Source organism: Pelodiscus sinensis, chromosome 29 (genome assembly GCF_049634645.1).
Source record: "Pelodiscus sinensis isolate JC-2024 chromosome 29, ASM4963464v1, whole genome shotgun sequence".
Classification (NCBI taxonomy): domain Eukaryota; kingdom Metazoa; phylum Chordata; order Testudines; family Trionychidae; genus Pelodiscus; species Pelodiscus sinensis.
The window spans coordinates 641,364-660,971 of NC_134739.1; the positions used below are offsets into that span (position 1 = coordinate 641,364).

The 19,608-nt window shown below is 59.5% G+C and overlaps 1 long non-coding RNA gene across 1 annotated transcript; it reads right to left on the bottom strand.

The window, feature by feature from the left end:
- Positions 1-952: 952 nt before the first annotated feature.
- Positions 953-2,749, bottom strand: LOC142821025 (uncharacterized). Its single transcript, XR_012898079.1, has 3 exons — positions 2,314-2,749; positions 1,988-2,082; positions 953-1,509 (listed from the first exon to the last, which is right to left on the bottom strand). It is a non-coding gene; the product is annotated as an uncharacterized LOC142821025 (long non-coding RNA).
- Positions 2,750-19,608: the final 16,859 nt, after the last annotated feature.

The window sequence follows — 19,608 nt, forward strand, 5'->3', positions numbered from 1 at the left end:
ACCTAGGCAGCTGCATATGGGGGAGCCCAACTGTCACCTGAGGGGATGGAGGAGCCCGACTGTCACCTGAGGGGACGGGGGAACTCAATTTTCAACTGTGGGGAATGGAGGAAACAATGTGGAGGGGAGGGAGCGAGATGGGGGGGTGAATTGTTCCCGGAGGGGAGATCTCCCTGGCTGGGGGGGGAAGGGACATTTCCAGCAAAGCCCCTCACTTAAGAGGGGGACAGATGAGGAGGAGGGAGAGGATGGGGATGGGCAGAGAGCTGGGCAGGTAGAAATGGGGAGGGGAAGGAGAAGGGAAGGGGGAGGAGATGGAGGAGAACAGGGGATGGGAACAGCGGAGGGTGGGGGATGAGGAGCAGGACAGAAGTAGGGCAGTGGTGAGGATGGCTGGGCGATGAGAGCCCAGTCAGGGCCCAGGGGAGCTGCCCTTTCTGTGCCCAGGTGTCTGGGGGTCTCCCCCACACGCACATATCCCTGCTCCTCAGAGACTCTTTACAGTTTTTTTTCCAGCTCCCACTTTTGGGGGCAGGGACGTGCTGTCAGGAAGGGGTGATACCTCAAGTCACATCGGAAACACAGAGACACCCCCCCCACCACCACGTGACAGAGGCCAGGGCCCAGCTTTAGGGAGCCCTACAGCAGAAACCTCTTCCCTCTCCCCCCAACCCAGCTTCAGAGGAGGTGACCTCCCCTCCCCCAGGAGGCTGCAGGGCACATCCCAGAGCAGCGGCTCTCAAGCTTTTTGGCCCCAAACCACCTGGCTCAACATAAACCTTTGCGTTCTAACCATTTTGAGTTGCACCCAGTGTTTCTGGGCAGGGCTATCAACAAAAGGATTAGTAAGAATGATGGAATATGGAGGAAATAAATAACACAAGGCAAGAGAAAAGTGACGACTTTACAATTGAGCGTGTAGCTCTCTATTTTACTAACATCTTTCTGGGCATGTTACCGTGCATGCGATGCCACCCCAGTGCCATACAGCTGGTAAGTTCTCATTTCTTTTATCATGTCAGCATTCATTGAGAACTGTTTTTAAACTATTTAACAATTAAACAAAAGGGCAGAATGTCTGTTATGGACCATTGCCGTAGGGAGAAAGGAAACCGGCCTTACTGCTACTTTAACTGCAGTAGTCGACAAGAAATGTTCCAAGTCCTTGTGATGCTCCTTTTACAATCTGGATAAAACCTCTTCCCAGACGTTTGAAGTCCAGCACAAGACACGATTCTCATGGGCACAGCGCCTTCGGGATCACGGCTCGTCACACGGCAAACAGCTGCTGCGGGTGGCCGACCGGCCTTCGCTAAGGAGCGAGCAACACGGACCGAGCTGTGTGACTGGCCAGCACTGGGCTACTGAAACCAACTGAGCTGCCAGTCAGCAGACCTCGGCGTGGCTCTTTTCAAACTGTGCCCGGCCACGTTTTAACTGGATTGACGTACCCCACTGTGCTCCTCTAGGCGCTATAAGCAGCTCAGCTTCTGACATGGCCACGTGGCGCTGTTTGACAGGTACAATGTTTGACACTTTGTTCAGAGGAGATAACACACGTGAAGATATTTTAAATACAGACAAAATCTCTTCTGTTTAATTTGGTGCCCCAGGAAGCCTGGCTCCCAAGGCGACGTCTAATTCGCCTGTATGGTCGAGCTGGCCCTGCTATCACAACACTTTGTACCCAGCCCAGCCCGGCTCTGTCGCTGTGGGGAACACGGGCTGCCGGGGGCTGCTCTGAGGTACGATGGTCACCGTGGGGTGTCAGCGCAGCACGGCCAGGGCCTGGCACGTGTGAGAAACAGATTGTGCACAACAGAGCAGCCCTAGGCCACTGGCCAACATCAGAAAGTGTTACCTCCCCCCCCGCCCTGGTTCCCCTTCTACGGGAGATCCAGGGCTCCGTGCAGCGCTGCCCCGGGACAGCGTCACAAAGGGGCAGCCCACCCCTGAGCCCTGCCCTGCCCTGGCAGCGCGTCCTTACCTCTCCCACCCTGACGGTGTTGCTGTGAGCCAGGACCCACCTCTCCTTATAGTAGTGCCTGCACCACAGGTCCTCTGCCTGGTGGATGTTGAGGCCTGCAAGAGACAAAACAGGGTCATTCTGCTGGCAGGTCTGAGCCCTTCCCCTCCCACGGGTCCCTGCAGGCATCCCTGGGCAAATGGAGGGGCACAGGGGGCAGAAGGATGGGAACACAGAGGGACGCATCCCCCCTTGGGCCAGTCTGGGGAAAAGGGCTGGGTCCCCTCCCCCCGCCGCCGGCACCCTCAGGGTGTCCCTGGGGCCCAGGTCCCGGCTGGGTTCCTTACCCCTGTGGTGCAGGACTAGTTGGAAGAGGCGGTGCACCCCCTCCCGGGCCAGCCGGCTGACGTCCTCGGAAGGGTCCGAAATGAAAAGGCCCAGCTGGGCCACGTGGTGACCCATCCTTGGCCAGTCGGCTGAGTTCTGAGGGGAGAGAAGAGGGAGGGGGTGGTCCCTGAGCATCCTGGGGCTGCATGTCCCATGAAAACGGCTGCCGAGGCGGTTTTAAGCTAAGTGGACGGACAGAGACAGCTGCCAGAGCGACTGCCCCCAGCCCCCAAATGGCCTCTTGATTATCGGCTCGGTCTTGCACAGGCACTGCAAGGACCTGAGGGTATGTCTACACTACAATGTTAGTTCGAACTCACGGACGTGAGTTCGAACTAACATTCCTAGCCACTACACTAGCGCTCCGCTAGTTCGAATTTGAATCGAACTAGCGGAGCAAATAGTTCGAACTAGGAAAACCTCATTTTACGAGGATTAAGCCTAGTTCGAACTTACTAGTTCGAATTAAGGGGTGTGTAGCCCCTTAATTCGAACTAGTGGGAGGCTAGCCCTCCCCAGGTTTCCCTGGTGGCCACTCTGGCCAACACCAGGGAAACTCTATGCCCCCCTCCCGGCCCCGGACCCCTTAAAGGGGCACAGGCTGGCTACGGTGCCCGTGCCAGGTGCAAGCCTGCCAGCACCCAGCCAGCAGACCCTGCACCTGGCACGGCAAAGAGCCACCCACCCGATGCCCCCCAGCCCACCCCCTCTTCCCGGGACCAGGCTGGCGGCTCCCGGGAGCTTGCCCGGGACCGCAAGAGGCGGGCACCCACCTGGGCTAGTGCGGACATCGTGGACCTCGTCCACGACCTCCGCACTAGGTCACAGGAAAGTGGCTGGCTAGGGCAGGAGAGCTGCCAGCCTGGCCACCCAGGAGCAGGTGTGCATGAAAATCAAGGGGGTCCACTGAGACCCCCCGACCCTGAGCCCTGAGCTTACAATGGCCGTCCTGGGTCAGACCAAAGGTCCATCTAGTTCAGTAGCCTGTCTGCCAACAGCGGCCAACCCTAGGGACCCTGGAATGGATGGACCAAAGACAGTGACCAAGCCATTTGTCTCGTGCCATCCCTCTCCAGCCTTCCACAAACTTTGGGCAGGGACACCACTCCTACCCCCTGGCTAATAGCACTCCATGGACCCAACCTCCATGAATTGATCTCACTTCTCTTTAAACTCTGTTCTAGTTGTAGCCTTCACAGCCTCCTGCAGCAAGGAGTTCCACAGGTTGACTCTTTGCTTTGTGAAGAAGAACTTTCTGTTACTCGTTTGAAGCCTGCTACCCATTCCTTCCCTTTGGTGTCCTCTAGTCCTTCTATTATGGGAACTAATGGAGAACTTTTCTTTATGCACCCTCTCCACACCCAACTGCCATGACTTGATCTCACTTCCCTTTAAACTCTGTTCCAGTTCTAGCCGTCACAGCCTCCTGCAGCAAGGAGTTCCACAGGTTAACTATTTGCCATGGGAGATAGGCCGGGCCTTGCCCACACACAACCCGCCAACCTGAAGCATATTCTCACCAGCAACTACACAACGCACCATAATCACTCGAACTCAGGAACCAATCCTTGCAACAAACCTCGGTGCCAACTCTGCCCACATATATACACCAGCAACACCATCACAGGACCTAACCAGATCAGCCATACTGTCACTGGTACATTCTCCTGCACATCCACCAACGTAATATATGCCATCATGTGCCAACAATGACCCACTGCTATATACATCGGCCAAACAGGACAGTCCCTACGTAAAAGAATCAATGGACACAAATCAGATATTAGGAATGGCAACATACAAAAACCTGTAGGGGAACACTTCAATCTTCCTGGACACACAATTGCAGATCTAAAAGTAGCCATCCTGCAGCAAAAAAACTTCAGGACCAGACTTCAAAGAGAAACTGCTGAGCTACATCTTTAAGTTTGACACAATCAACTCTGGATTAAACAAACACTGTGAATGGCTTGCTAACTACAAAAGCAGCTTCTGCTCTCTTGGAATTCACACCTCCAGATCAGCTGCTAGAAGTGGGCCTCATCCTCCTTGATTGGATCCACCTCGTCATCTCCAGCCTGATCCTGGCCTGCATATTTATTCCTGCCTCTGGAAATTTACACTACATGCATCTGACGAAGTGGGTCTTTGCCCACGAAAGCTTATGCTCCTACACTTCAGTTAGTCTATAAGGTGCCACAGGACTCTTCGTCGCTTTTCCGTTAAAAGCATTTGCGGAAAATCATGCCAGTCTAGACGTAGTCCAACAGTATAAGAGAAGATGTGATTATAGACTAAGCCCCAGGCCTGCAAACTCTGCTGCTTTTGTGGGCACAGCGTCTGCCTTCACAGAGCTGTCAGCAGGATCGGACCCTTTCTGGATAGCGCGAGAATGCCCTGTGATGGCCAAAGACACCGGGGGGCTGGGTAGAGGTGGTTGAATTTCACAATTTTTCCTCCTCTTTCTTCTATTGTTACCAGGTGCAGTGTTGCCCACCTTGATAATCCACCTGCTAAGCAGCCTGCATGGGGATCTGTGGTTATCATCAGCTGCCTACGCTAGGAGAGAAGTTTTAATTCAGGCGAACACTGCGACAGAGCAATGTCAATATACGGGGGGGTGCTTTTACCCCACTGCAGCTTTGTGTGCTGGTCACCAATTTTGTGTGGGGCATGCTCTGTTCTGGGAAGCAGCGGGCCAGCTGATTCTGTGTCCAATAGTTTCCTGAAGCTCTCTAAAAACCCAGCAACGCAGCATTAGAACAGTGGTCAGAGAAAAGACGCTGAAGCTGGACCCAGGGCCAGATTTTCAAAGGCATGTCGGTGCCTAAAGATGCGAAGAGGGGCTTAGTGGGATTTTGAAAATGCCTAGAGGCCGGCGTGAGGAGCTGCCACATGGCCCCTCTGCAGGCTTGTTTAGTGGCACAGCAGTTGTGGTCCTCTGGGCCTAGTTGTTGTCACTGTAGTTGGTGGCAACCTCTGCTAAGGTGGAGACTTTCACATCAGCCGATGGGCGTGGGGCTTCTGATGAAATTCAACGGGAGGGCGTCAAGCACCCAGCTCCTTCAGAAGCAAATCCCAGCATTTTTAGAGCGGAAGGTGCAGTCCTGACACACTTACACTCTTGATAAACTTAAAAAACAACCAGTGGTCTGGTAGCATTTTGAAGACTAACAAAACATGTAGATGGTACCATGGACTTAGGGGAAAAGTGAAAGGGGGGAAGGGAAAAAAAGGAAGGGGGCAGGAAACAAGGAGCAGAGGGTATGAAAATATCAAAGGAAAAAACAAGTAGGCAGAGCTGGTAATCTATAAGCACCTAAAGATTGGCTAGTTAAAAGAAGCAGATAAGGATCATAGGATAGCAATTAGATAGGAAGGGAACTATTGCAAGAATCTACACAGACAAAGAGCTGTTGGCACCTTCATTGAATGTTAGGTTGATAATGTCCCAGCCATCCGCTATCTCGATTGAGGCCATCAGGATGAGAATTGAACCTGTGGATGAATTGTAATTCCAACGCCTCTCTGGGTATTTGGCTTGTAGAATTGGTTTGTGACAAGACAGCCACCTGGAGATCTTTTAAAGAGTGATTAGGTAGACTGAACAGGTTTGTATGTTCCCTTTACCTATATCTGATTTGTGTCCATTGATTCTTTCCCGTAGGGACTGTCCAATTTGTCCAATGTATATAGCAGTGGGGCATTGCTGGCATAGATCAAATTACTGGATGTGCAATTAAATGAGTCTTTGATTTGGTACCTTATATCTTTAGGTGCTTATAGATTACCAGCTCTGCCTACTTGTTTTTCCCTTTGATATTTTCATGCCCTCTGCTCCTTGTTTCCTGCCCTCTTTTTTTTCCCTTCCCCTCTTTCCAGTCTCCCCTATTTATTTTGGGTCTGCACATCCTAAACTCAAAACTCTGGTCATCTGAAGAAGTGGGCTGCGCCCATGAAAGCTCATGATCCCATCGACCTGTTTTGTTAGTCTATAAAGTGCTACCAGACCATTGGTTCTTTTTTAAGTTTATCCTGTACAGGCTAACTCGGCTCCCCCCTAAAGCTTCTTTACACTCTTGAGTAACTTTGCTCATGTAAACATTCTCACGGAGTGCACAGGACGCCTTGGCGAGCAGTAGGTGCTCATCACATGGTTACTCATTTGCGAGACTGAGCCCTGAGGGGTGTCATGGGTCTCACATACTTTTGCGGAGTCTGGGGAGTGGCAGACGGATAATAAACAGTATTTGGAGCCACGCTGCTCAGGTGATTCTTTTAAAGGTAAACCCTGGGTAGCATTCACACCCTGCAGTTAAGGAGAGCAAGCGTGGTTCTACCTGGGAAAGTAAACTAGAATTTCCCCTGTAAGGGGAAAAGGTTCGGAAACTCAAACAACATGAGGTTGGTTCCAGATACAGAGCGTTGTGAGGATCTAGTGCCAGGGGACTGCAAACGGTAGGTCAAGAGGGAGGGAGTCCTAATAACGGTGAGGAAGGAAGCATTACGAGTACCAACACTGCTCCTGTCTCCTCCGTCCGCGCCTGTGTCCAGACAGGCCACCTCACCACGGCTGCTTCTCCCCAGATTCTGGGACGGTTTTGCAGACTGTGGCCTGCGTTTGCCACTCACAGAAAACCAGGCTGGGGAACCATCCAGGGTGCAAGGGGCCTGCTGAGGGAGTCTCTCAGGAAGCAGGTGGGAGGTGTCTGGGCTGAAGAACTTCTGTGTCCAGGAGAAATTCCTCAAGTCAGAGTATTCATGTGCAGCAGCTGAGGCTGAGGAAGCTGTCCAGCTACAGGGGATGGCTGGCACACCGCGGGGGGGGGGAGGAGATGGCTCTGGCTCAGGGTGGACACTGGCACTGGTCACTTCTGGCAGCGGGCAGTGCTCCATCCCTGCTCCCAACCCTCCCTCCGTGGCTCTGGAGAACTGTTGTGCTGCCCTGGATACGGGAGATAAGGAATTGCCCCCCGAGACAGGGGAGGAGCCTTGTACCCCAGGGTGGGGAGGTCTGCAGCCACCACTCCCAAGAGGCAATGCAGGGAGGGACGGAGGCGCCCATCTGCCGCCCTGACATGGCATCCCAGGGGTATGCTGCCTGCCGACACAGGGATTACTGTGATCATTTTGTTTTCAATTAGGAAAAGACTTGTATAGGGATCACCCCCCAAAACCTAGTAGCCCCCGGCCGACCGGAGAGTTACTCCAACCCTGTGCATCCAGGATCTTCCCCACTGGGTTCTGATTTGGGCCTGATCCTGGATGGAGCTGAGCTCCCGGCTCCTGTCCGAGACAATGGGAGTGGGATGCCCGGTGGACTTTGGGAACGGCCGTCTTAACCCCGACGCCCAGGACCCCTCTTCTGCAGGGTATTTAAACGAGCCTAACTTGCCGCGCGGTGGCTGCCGGCTTCGGGCACAGGCCTGGGACACGGGCCAAATCGAGCAGCTCCACTGCGCAAAGCGCACGTTGAAATCCCAGCGGGTTGCCATTGCTGTGCGGGAAGCTTTTGTGTCCCCGGTGTTGAGAGTGATCGGTTTGGAGAAGAAGGACGACACAGAGCAGTTCCCCGAGCTGTCCCCTGGCTTCAGTTAGCCAGCCGAGCGTGGCCAGTCACGAGAGTAGCTTCTGGAGCCGGGAGGCTGCGTTTGGGGGGGATGCGTTTTGTGTGTGTGTGTGTGTGTGTGTGTGTGTGTGTGTGTGTGACCAGCCCACGTGCTGAAGTGTGTGTGTGTGTGTGTGTGACCAGCCCATGTGCTGAAGTGTGTGTGTGTCTGTGTGTGTGACCAGCTCATGTGCTGAAGTGTGTGTGTGTGTGTGTGTGTGTGTGTGTGTGTGTGCACGTGACCAGCCCATGTGCTGAAGTGTGTGTGTGTGACCAGCCCATGTGCTGAAGTGGATGCGTGCGTGTGTGTGTATGTGTGTGACCAGCCCATGTGCTGAAGTGGGTGCGTGTGTGTGTGACCAGCCCATGTGCTGAAGTGCATGTGTGTGTGACCAGCCCATGTGCTGAAGTGGATGCGTGCGTGTGTGTGTATGTGTGTGACCAGCCCATGTGCTGAAGTGGGTGCGTGCGTGCGTGTGTGTGTGACCAGCCCATGTGCTGAAGTGCATGCGTGTATGTGTGTGAGAGACCAGCCCATGTGCTGAAGTGGGTGCGTGCGTGCGTGTGTGCGTGTGTGTGTGACCAGCCCATGTGCTGAAGTGCGTGCGTGTATGTGTGTGTGAGACCAGCCCATGTGCTGAAGTGGGTGCGTGCGTGTATGTGTGTGTGTGTGTGTGTCCATGTGTGTGTGACCAGCCCATGTGCTGAAGTGGGTGCATGCGTGTATGTGTGCGTGTGTGCGTGACCAGCCCATATGCTGAAGTGCGTGTGTGCATGAGTGTGTCTGTGTGTGTGCGTGCGTGTGTGTGACCAGCCCAGTGTGAGGAATGGTTTGGTTTGTCTCACTGTGCTATTTTTAACCCCAAGATTAAATTAAAGTTGTTTGTTGACTTGCGTCACGTGTGTTAGTTTTTTCAATTGCGTGTTTCAGAGCCCCTTGGCCTCGTATGTGTCTGTGTTATAGAAGCCTGAGATGAGCAGGAAAAAACGGGCAAGTGTCGGCAGAGCCAGCCCGGGATGGGCCGCGGCGCGGGGAGGGAGGGAGGGAGAGGCGAGCAGAAGTCAGGCTGGCTGGCGGCCGGGCGCGGAGCCTTTTGTCCCAAAGCCACCTCTTCAGGTAGAGTTCAGCAGCCCGGGCTCTGTCGATGGCCCGACGGGCTTCCCCCAGGGTTTGTGGGGCTACCCCGGAATCACAGCGGGCCCGGCAACGGGCCACTTCTTTGGGTGGCCACGGAGAGCCGAGGAGCCCGCAGGGTTGGCCCCGCCGGGGAGGGGAGCAGTGTGAAAGCCAGAGCCTGACACGGGACTCGTCTTTGACACAGCCATGGGCGGTTGGGGATGGTAGAGCTGGGGGAGGCGAGCCCCGCCCCTTCTGCTGAGGCCCCACCCCCCACGGGAGCCAAGCCACCTCCCAGCCCCCCACCACAGGGAGGGGAGGAGGACAGGTGGGCGTGCGCACACCAGCCTTTCCGGCGCAGAGCACGGAGGGCGGGCACTGGGGGCAGCAGCACAGTGGGCGTCCTGGGGGCAGTGTGTGGGCAGGGCCAGGCTGGAGGTGGGGCCCTTCCCCTCCCCACACCGGCTGCCCATGGACCCAGCGCTCGCTGCTCTGGGGTTATTTGCACCTCTAAGTTACAGTCGGAGGTGGCTGCCGCAGGGGAGCCCAGGGCAAAACGAACACACTACAAGCAGCAAGCGGGAGCCAAATTCCAGGCCTGTGCTGCTGCCCTACGGCCCCCCCCGCCCCGCCCCATTGCCGCGCCCTGCCCAGCTCCCAGGGCTTGGACTCCATTCTCCTGTGAATGGGGGGAGGGGTGAAAAGTTGTGTAAAACTTCTGAACATCAAAACCATGACAAGCGTTCAGAAACCCCATTTACAGCATCCTTCCTCAGAGTGGCCCTGCCCTGTGCCCCAAGGACGCAGCCAAGCACCCTCCAAGGGCCAGCCCCACACCCCTCCACTGGACCGGACCCCCTTCCAGCCTGAGCCAGATCAGCCCCTCTAGTGGATACAGCCTCACATGTCACTAAACTAGGGAAACACGACCTGACGGGGCACTAGGAGCTGGGTGCAGAGCTGGCTGGATGACCTGTCTCCGAGAGGAGTCGTTAGCGGGTCTCCATCCTGCTGGAAAGGCAGAAGTGGGGTTCCGCAGGGGTCTGTTTTGGGACCAGCTCTGCACCACCGATTTAGATCAGGCATAGAGCGGGGGGGGGGGGGGGGGGGCAATCATTTTTTGCTGGGGGCCACTTCAGAAATTTTTGAAGGGGCCTCAGGCTGCACCAGAAGGGGCGGGGCCTCAAGCAGAAGGGGTGGGGCCAGGACTCTTCCCTTCTTCACTCACAGATTATGATTGGTCTAGGGGTGGGGGAGCGATGAAGTGTTTGGCCCCCCAGAGGTTCCCCCTAGGTGCCCATGCCCCTGATGGTGGGAGGAGACTGCGCACTCCCCCTACTGACCCCAGGCCAATCAGGGCTTGGGGGCGGGGGAGCATGTGAAGTCTCCGCCCACTCTGTAGGGCAGGGGCAGGGCAAAGGAAACTTCGCACACTTCCCTCGCCCCCAGATCCTGATTGGCCTGGGGATGGAGGGGTGGCAGGGTCAGATCCAGACCACAGGGGCCCTTTTGCCCACCCCTGGCTTAGAGGATCGGGTCATAATTCAAACTCATCTGGACAAACTGGAGAAAAGGTCGGAGGTCAATAGGATGAAATACAATGAGGGCAAATGCAAAGTGCTGCACTTCGGAAGGAACAATCCATCTCACACACAGAATGGGAAGCGACTGTCTAGGCAGGAGTCCTGCAGAAAGGGATCTAGGGGTTAGAGTGAACCACAAACTAAACATGAGTCAACAGTGGGACGTGGTTGCACAAAAAGCCAACGTGATTCTGGGCTGCATGAACAGGCGTGTTGTGAGCAAGACACGAGGAGTCGTTCTTCCGCTCGGCTCTGCGCTGATCAGGCCTCAGCTGGAGTCTTGTGTCCAGTTCTGGGCACCGCATTTCAAGACAAAGGCGGGGAGATTGGAGTGGGTCCAGAGAAGAGCAACAAAAACGATGCAAGGTCTAGAGACCACGATGCAAGGTCTAGAGCTGGGAGGCAAGGCTGAAGGAACTGGGCTCCTTGGGTTTGGAAAAGAAGTCTGAGCGGGGACATGACAGCGGTTTTTCAGTATCTAATGTCATGGGGGGGGGGGGTGGGAATTGTTCTACTTGGCCTCTGAGGATAGAACAAGCAGCAATGGGCTTAAACTGCAGCCAGGGAGGTTGAGGTTGGACATTAGGAAAAAGTTCCTGCCTGGCAGGGGGGTCAAACACTGGAGTAAGTTGCCGAGGGAGGTTGTGGAATCCCCGTCCCTGAAGATATTTCAGAGCAGGTTGGACAGACACCTGCCAGGGATAGTCTAGGGTGCTGGGTCCTGCCACGAGGGCAGGGGCTGGACTCGATGACTCCCGAGGTCCCTTCCCGTCCTAGTGCTCTGGGATTCTATGCACTGACCCCTGCTGACCCAAAACTCCCCAGTGCCTGCCAGAACAGGGCTCTATTCCTAAACCATCCCCCAAATCCGCAGACTCCCCCCCCCGCACATGCTCTCAGTCTCCCTCTTCTCTGACTGCAGCAAGCCAGGGTCTCCCCCCAGGGGGCCGTGGGCTCAGGGGCAGTGGGCTCGAGTTGCTCATAGGGCACTAGCGGGGGGAGAGGGTGGGGAACCCTGGGGTGGTCCAGTGGGGATGCTGGCGCTCCAGATGCCCTGCTGGACCTGGGCCAAGAGGGTTACCTGGAGCAAGGGGCACCCACTAGTTGGGGGGCCAGTGCTGCCCCTGCCCAGCATGAGCTAGGACCCCAGCTCCCGGCCTCCGCATTTGAGTACCGATGGGGCTGGGGCAGGTGCATGGGGTGAGGGACCCTCCTGCCAGTGGTGCCCTGGCAGGGACCCGAGCACCCAGGGAGAAAGTGGGGGCCCTGCAATCTGCGCACGGGCACCGCAGGGGAGCTCAGCTTTCCAGGAAGCAGCCAAACCCCTGACCTGGGTCTGCCGAGCCCCCCACAGCTCTGCCAAGTTGTACGAGCCGCAGGGGATGGGTGGGGGCTGGACACACCTCACTGCCTCCCACTCGCTGCCTCGGTGTGCTTTGCCTGGAGGGCGGGGCAGACAGCTGCTGCCCCTCACCCGGGGGCCACGTGGGGGCGGAAGGGGCGCGTGGGAAGCTGGCCCTGCTGTACAGCGAGCGCGGTGGTTTCTGCACCGGCAGAGGGATGAAGAGATTCCCTGCTGCCAGGGGCCCAGCGGCGTGAGGCAGGGCAGGCCCAGCAAAGACTGACACAGGGAGACGTCTGAGCATAAGAGCGTCTCGAGGACGGCGCTGGAGCCGGGCCAGAGAGACAAGTGGATCTGCCCCTCGCTGAGCCGGATGCAGCTGCCGGCCTGTCTGCATTTCCCTCGCTCCTGCTGGAGCCACCTCTCCACCGCCCGCCATCCCTGCCAAGCTTCTCCCGCTGCCGCTGCCCGGTCCAGTGAACTGCAGCCCCCTGAGTCCTGCCACAGGCCGGGCCGGCCGCGGAGCTGCATGTCTGGTGCTCGGGAAGGCAGGGCACGGCTGGCTGGGCGGCCACCAAATAAGTCCCATGGAGGGGCTCAGGGCTGCTGTGCACAGAGTGGCCGTGGCCGAGGAAGAGACACGTTTCCCCTGCCACAGCGGGAAAAGGGGCTTTAGAGGCTGCAGCCCTTAAGGGCCCTGTGTTCTGGGCCAGCCCTTCCTGGCTCTGTGCTGTCCTGAGCTGCCCTCACCTGAGACTCCGCCCCTGCAGCTCCCATTGGCTGGGAAGCACAGCCAATGGGAGCTGAAGGGGGTGATGCCTGCAGAAGAACAAGGGGCAGCAATTCACTTTCACTGGGCTGGGTGCGGGAGGGGGTGGGGATTCCAGCTGGGTGTGTGTGCTGGGGTGGAGCCAGAAATGAGGGGTTCAGAGCATGGGGGGTGGCTTAGGGCAGGGACAGGGGTGCAGGAGGGTTTGAGGGCTCAGGCTGGGGGTGCAGGCTCTGGGGGGAGCTGGAGGATGAGGGATTTGGGGTACAGGAGGGGGCTCAGGGCTGTTGGTGCAGGCAGGGGGCTCTGGGAGGGAATTAGGGTGCAGGAAGGGTTCTGAGCTGGGGCAGGGGGTTTGTGTGTGGGAGAGGTTTCGGGTGCGGCTCCAGCCAGCCAGTGGTCAGTGGTGCAGGGGCAGCCTTCGCCACGTTCTACCCCCTCTCTCCCGCCCAAGGCCCGATCCCTCTCAGCCTCTTCCGCTACGCCCTGCCCCCACCTCTTCCCCTGAGCATCCCCGCTTGCCAATTGCTCCTTTCTTCTGCCTCCCCCAGTGCCTGCCACTGGCTCCTCTCTGCCCTCCCCAGGCCACCACGCCGGCTGTCCCCCCCTTTCCCAGCTGCCTTGCCTGCCCCCCCCAAGGGCGAGTGACGGGGCAGGCGGCAGAGAGGAGCAAGTGGCGGGAAGCGGCCTCAGGGGAAAGCCAGCACAGCGGCGGGACCTCGGGGCCCAAAACCTGGTGCTGGTGAGCCCCACTTCTCAGGAGCTTCCAGTGGGGGCTCCAAAGGAAGGTGGTAGCAGCCCCCGCCCAGGACGAGCGCCTCTCCTCAGCGCATGCCCCTCTCCTGCGGCCCAACAGCAGCGGTCTGCCCTGCAAGCCCGCCCTGCAGCGCCGGAACCTGGGCCCAGCAGGATCCGCGGGGTTCCCGCCCGCCCACAAGCCTCCCTCCCAGCACTGACCCCACGTGCCCCCTGGGCCTTGGCATGAGCCGCACCTGGTCTGCCAGCGTCCCCGAGGGGAGGGGCTTTCACCGGGGGGGGCGGGGGGAGAAGAGTCCAGCCAGGGACTCTTATTGTGACAGTTTGCCTTCCACGCCCCTGAGCATGTCACCCAATTTTCAAAGCTGTTGTGTGCATGTTGTGTGCATCTGAATGGAGTCCAAGCAGCACCGCTGGGCGGGCACCTGGCAGAAGCAGCACCCAGGGGATTCAGCGCAAGCTCCGGGAAGGGTTTCCGCTCAGCACTGACGCCAGGGATGAAATGGGCCACAAGAGATGACGAGTGGCAGGATGGCCTAGTGGGTAGCGCACAGGCCTGGACTCCAGACTCCTGAGTTCTGTGTCTGGCTCAGCCATGGACTTCTTGTGTGACGCTGGGAAAATGCCGGCATGGCTCAGCTCCCCCGTGCCCCACAGAGCGACCTGTTCCCTACCGTGCCGGTCGGGGTGGGGGCCCTGGGAAATCTCTGAACCACCGTGAGGCGCAGGGAGGGGACCGGACATGCACCTGGCGGGGTGAGGCTCTGTCCAGGCCGGTGGGGTCAGGCTGCTGCTCTGCCCTGCGGTCAAAGAGGGGGTCTTACTCAGCTGGGGGGGTCACTCCCGCCCATTTCAGTTACTCTCCTTCAGAAGTGAAAATCCAGGAAACAAACACGCTGCTGCTGGCGCGGAGGGTGGACTCCATGGGACACACGCTCAGCCCAGTCGGCCTCCAGGGTTTCACCACCGCGTGAAACAAACACATGAAAATGATTCATTCCCCGCCCGAGAACTTGATCTGCCAAGTCCCAGCCTGCAGCCAGCTCTAGGGCGGAGACATCCACCCCTGGAGAAGGGAGTTTACAATGGAAACATTGATGGGATTGGAACTGGAGTGACTAGCGCTGCTCCGGGTGGGTCTACTTGGTTGTAACCGACCGGGAGCCGGATTCTGCTCCCAGTTACAGTCTGGAGTCGCCTCTGTGGAGTCAGTGCTGAGCCCAGCGCCCCGGTCCTGGGGCCTGGAATTTCTCGGCTCCGTTGCTATCTGTGTGTGCATGGTGTAACCGCCCTTCGTCAGCCCAGCTGGCACCACCAAAGCCCCGGGCTGGCCTGACCTAGGAGAGAGCGAGGGATTCCCAACACCTGAGACGGGAAGCCAAGCCTCAGTCGTAGCTGGCAGCAATGGAACAGATGGGCCAGTTACCCCAGGGGCTGCGAGGGTCGCTCATGTCGGCACCGGCCGAGGGAACAGGGAGCTGGACGCGGCCACGGTCCCCTTGGCCGTTCGGAGGCCGGCAGAGGAAACGCCTTTTCCTGTTTGCATTCCTCGGCGCAGCGCCTGGCCTTGCCGGGGGCTGGGAAGGCTGAAGGAGCCGGGGCGTTTACACAGAGGCTGGCGTGTTGTGGAGAGCAGGCCGCAGACCTGGTTTGTACAGAGGTGTGGCTCTGGGCAGTGACGAGCGGAGGCAGCGAGCCCAGACTGAGTCACGTTCAAAATCCGATCTGGTCGGGACGGCGGCTGGGACAGCGCGGCAGCCCCGTGGCAGGAGCTGTCCGGCAGCCTGCCGGCCCCATGCGCTCAGGCTGCCTGCGCTGGCCGGACCCTGCAGGGAGCCGTGGGCTCCGTCGGACTCCCCTGAAGGAGAGCTGCAAAGACGCGCCCCTGAGGAGGGGAGACAACAGAAAGAGGGCAGGGACGGGTGGGGGCGGGGGAGGCCCCGAGCTCAGCGTCCCAGCGGGGGACTGAAATCCTGCGTTTACCCGCTTCCCGCCGGCCCAGCCGCACCCTGGCACCTCACTAGCGCCTCCAGGTGGGCAGGCTCCCTGCTTTGCTTCCTGGCTTGGTCAGCAGCAGCCAGGCCCTGACCTGAGACCCGCCCTCTCCTCCCAGGCCACTGCCAGTGGGACCAGCCAAGCAGGTTCCCCCTGCGCCATCCTGGGACGCGAGCGACTCCCATGGACCCGTGTGGTACGAAGCCACCCCCAAAGGGCCATGTGGCTGCAGGGGCCGGGCCGGGAGCTGGGCCGGTGCCCGCACTGCTGCAGTCTCATGGCTCCCGAGCCACACTGATCCCCCCGACCCGATGCCCAGAAGCAGGGGATTCTGGGAGATACCCCACGGCTCCCAGAAGAGGCCAAACTCCCATAAACCCCTGGGGAGCAGGCACTATGCGCCGGGGGCCAGGGTGGCATCTCCAGGCCGGCTGCGGTCAGGCCGCACGGCAGCTGTGACAGGCTGAGGTGGCAGCGTGGGTTCGAGTCACACCCAGGGGCCGACACACACCTGGTTTCACCCCCCACGAGCAGCAGCCCTACAGGCAGGTGCACGGGCGTGAGACGGGCCTGCAGCCTGGCCAACCCAGCACGTTCCCCTCCTGCAGAAAAGCCCAAAGGCTGTTTCCAACTAGCGCCTGCTTCCCGCCTGCCCAAGGATCAGCCGGGAGTCGCTGCCGCCGGTTGGCCCTGGCCCGGCCCTCGCGCCGACCGGCAAAGCTGCTCTAGGCCCGGATTTGCACCCGCGCAGCTCCCCGCCGTTCAGGTGGGTGCGGGGGCAGCTTTGTGGGGCTGCGCTGGGGCAGCTGCCGTTGGGGTAAATGTCCCGCGCAGACAAGGCCTTGGACACTCACTCCGCACTGGACGCGAGCAGGGGTCCCGCTGTGCCCCCAGAGCAGGGCACATGGGTCCTATGGCGGCTTCCAAGCACCTTATTGTTACAGCCTGGTCACCGCCCGGCGCAGCGCTCGAGGCCTCATGGGCCGGTGCCTGAGCGGGGAGACAGCAGCGAGGCGGAGCTCAACGGCAACCTTGAACCTTCTGTGGGTCGGGGGCCACTGAGCCACAGAACAGTCCTTTGGGGGCTGCACACAAGTGAGACGTGGAAACACCCTCACTGTGGCCCCTGACTGAGGAGAACGACACTCCCCACACCCCTCTTGCACACCAGAGCCTGGGGGGCAGCCGACTGGCGTTTGTGCGCTCCAGCCCCCAGGGAGGCAGCAGAGGGGCTGGCGCACCAGCACGGGATCCTCAATGCTGGAGGGGGCCCTGACCCCCGGGGCTAGATCCAGACAAGCCAAGGGCCACATCCGGCCCTTGAGTCTGAGGTTCCTCGCCCCTGCTTTAGATACACAGATGTACCAGTCCTGGGACAGTGGAGGTCACAAACAGCACGCAGGCAATTCCCTCCCCCAGAAATCTCAGCCCACGCACTCAGGCCTACTGCCCAAGAATTGTGTCCAGATATCGACTACATATTTCAGAGAGTTTGTGTATCTGTCTGCGTGTCCCTCCATCCGTCTGTGAGTCCAACTCCTCCGAAATGGTAAGAGGCAGGACCACCAAAGGTGGGATGCAGCTTCCTTTTATCATAACGTGAAGCAAGGTCAGGGGTTGGTTGTGCCTGGACAGCGGGATGTGCCTAGAATTCAGTTGTTTCTCATAACATTCAACGGGAGGGGTCTGCTAGGAGGGACAGTTATACTATAGAATGACCACAGAGGGACTGGGACAGCTATAATCCCATTGGGCCAGCAGGGGCAGGGGTGGAGAAAGGGACAGCCTGTCCCCAGCCAGGGGACGTGCACCCTCCCCTGGCTGCGTCCGCTGGAGCTGCAGTGGCCACGGAGAAGCGCTTCTCACCTGGTCCCACGCTGCTGCGGCGAGAGCAGGCCGGGGCTGTCCTCTCTCCCCAGGGCAGCCTGCAGACTGAACCGCCCTCCCCAACCCCACCCCAGAGCGATGATTTCAATGAAGAAAAAGAAAACTGGTTTGAGTCCAGGAGCCGGGCGACGCCGGGTAACAAAGGTGTCTGTCTGCCAGAGCAGCTCTTGGGCACACCCAGCCGCGACGCACGAGCATTCGCCAGTCCCGGGGGAAAGGTAGCCCCCACCTCCCTCCCATGCCTGGCATACGGCTTTCCCTGCCGCAGCGACGCTCCCCACCCCGAGAGCAAGACCCCGTAGGACGGTGGGTCGCGAACCTTTGGGCCTGTAGGCCCCCCGGCTCAATGCAACCTTTCCTGTGGCCCCCCCGGCTCAATGCAACCCTTCCTGTGGCCCCCCGGCTCAATGCAACCCTTCCTGTGCCCCCCCGGCTCAATGCAACCCTTCCTGTGCCCCCCCGGCTCAATGCAACCCTTCCTGTGCCCCCCCCGGCTCAATGCAACCCTTCCTGTGGGCCCCCCGGCTCAATGCAACCCTTCCTGTGCCCCCCCGGCTCAATGCAACCCTTCCTGTGCCCCCCCGGCTCAATGCAACCCTTCCTGTGCCCCCCCGGCTCAATGCAACCCTTCCTGTGCCCCCCCCGGCTCAATGCAACCCTTCCTGTGGGCCCCCCGGCTCAATGCAACCCTTCCTGTGCCCCCCCGGCTCAATGCAACCCTTCCTGTGGCCCTCCCGGCTCAATACAACCCTTCCTGTGGGCCCCCCGGCTCAATGCAACCCTTCCTGTGCCCCCCCGGCTCAATGCAACCCTTCCTGTGCCCCCCCGGCTCAATGCAACCCTTCCTGTGGCCCCCCCGGCTCAATGCAACCCTTCCTGTGGCCCCCCCCGGCTCAATGCAACCCTTCCTGTGCCCCCCTGGCTCAATGCAACCCTTCCTGTGCCCCCCCCGGCTCAATGCAACCCTTCCTGAGGCCCCCCCCGGCTCAATGCAACCCTTCCTGTGCCCCCCCGGCTCAATGCAACCCTTCCTGTGCCCCCCCGGCTCAATGCAACCCTTCCTGTGGCCCCCCCGGCTCAATGCAACCCTTCCTGTGGCCCCCCCGGCTCAATGCAACCCTTCCTGTGCCCCCCCGGCTCAATGCAACCCTTCCTGTGCCCCCCCGGCTCAATGCAACCCTTCCTGTGCCCCCCCCGGCTCAATGCAACCCTTCCTGTGCCCCCCCGGCTCAATGCAACCCTTCCTGTGCCCCCCTGGCTCAATGCAACCCTTCCTGTGCCCCCCCCGGCTCAATGCAACCCTTCCTGAGGCCCCCCCCGGCTCAATGCAACCCTTCCTGTGGCCCCCCGGCTCAATGCAACCCTTCCTGAGGCCCCCCCCGGCTCAATGCAACCCTTCCTGTGGGCCCCCCGGCTCAATACAACCCTTCCTGTGGCCCCCCCGGCTCAATGCAACCCTTCCTGTGCCCCCCCCGGCTCAATGCAACCCTTCCTGTGCCCCCCCCCAGCTCAATACAACCCTTCCTGTGCCCCCCCCCCGGCTCAATGCAACCCTTCCTGTGCCCCCCCAGCTCAATACAACCCTTCCTGTGCCCCCCCGGCTCAATGCAACCCTTCATGTGCCCCTCCAGCTCAATACAACCCTTCCTGTGCCCCCCGGCTCAATGCAACCCTTCCTGTGGCCCCCCCCCCGGCTCAATGCAACCCTTCCTGTGCCCCCCCCGGCTCAATGCAACCCTTCCTGTGGGCCCCCCCGGCTCAATGGAACCCTTCCTGTGCCCCCCCGGCTCAATGCAACCCTTCCTGTGGCCCCCCCGGCTCAATGCAACCCTTCCTGTGCCCCCCCCCCGGCTCAATGCAACCCTTCCTGTGGCCCCCCCGGCTCAATGCAACCATTCCTGTGCCCCCCCGGCTCAATACAACCCTTCCTGTGGCCCCCCCGGCTCAATGCAACCCTTCCTGTGCCCCCCCCGGCTCAATGCAACCCTTCCTGTGGCCCCCCCGGCTCAATGCAACCCTTCCTGTGCCCCCCCGGCTCAATACAACCCTTCCTGTGCCCCCCCCGGCTCAATACAACCCTTCCTGTGCCCCCCCCGGCTCAATGCAACCCTTCCTGTGCCCCCCCCCGGCTCAATGCAACCCTTCCTGTGGCCCCCCCGGCTCAATGCAACCCTTCCTGTGGCCCCCCCGGCTCAATG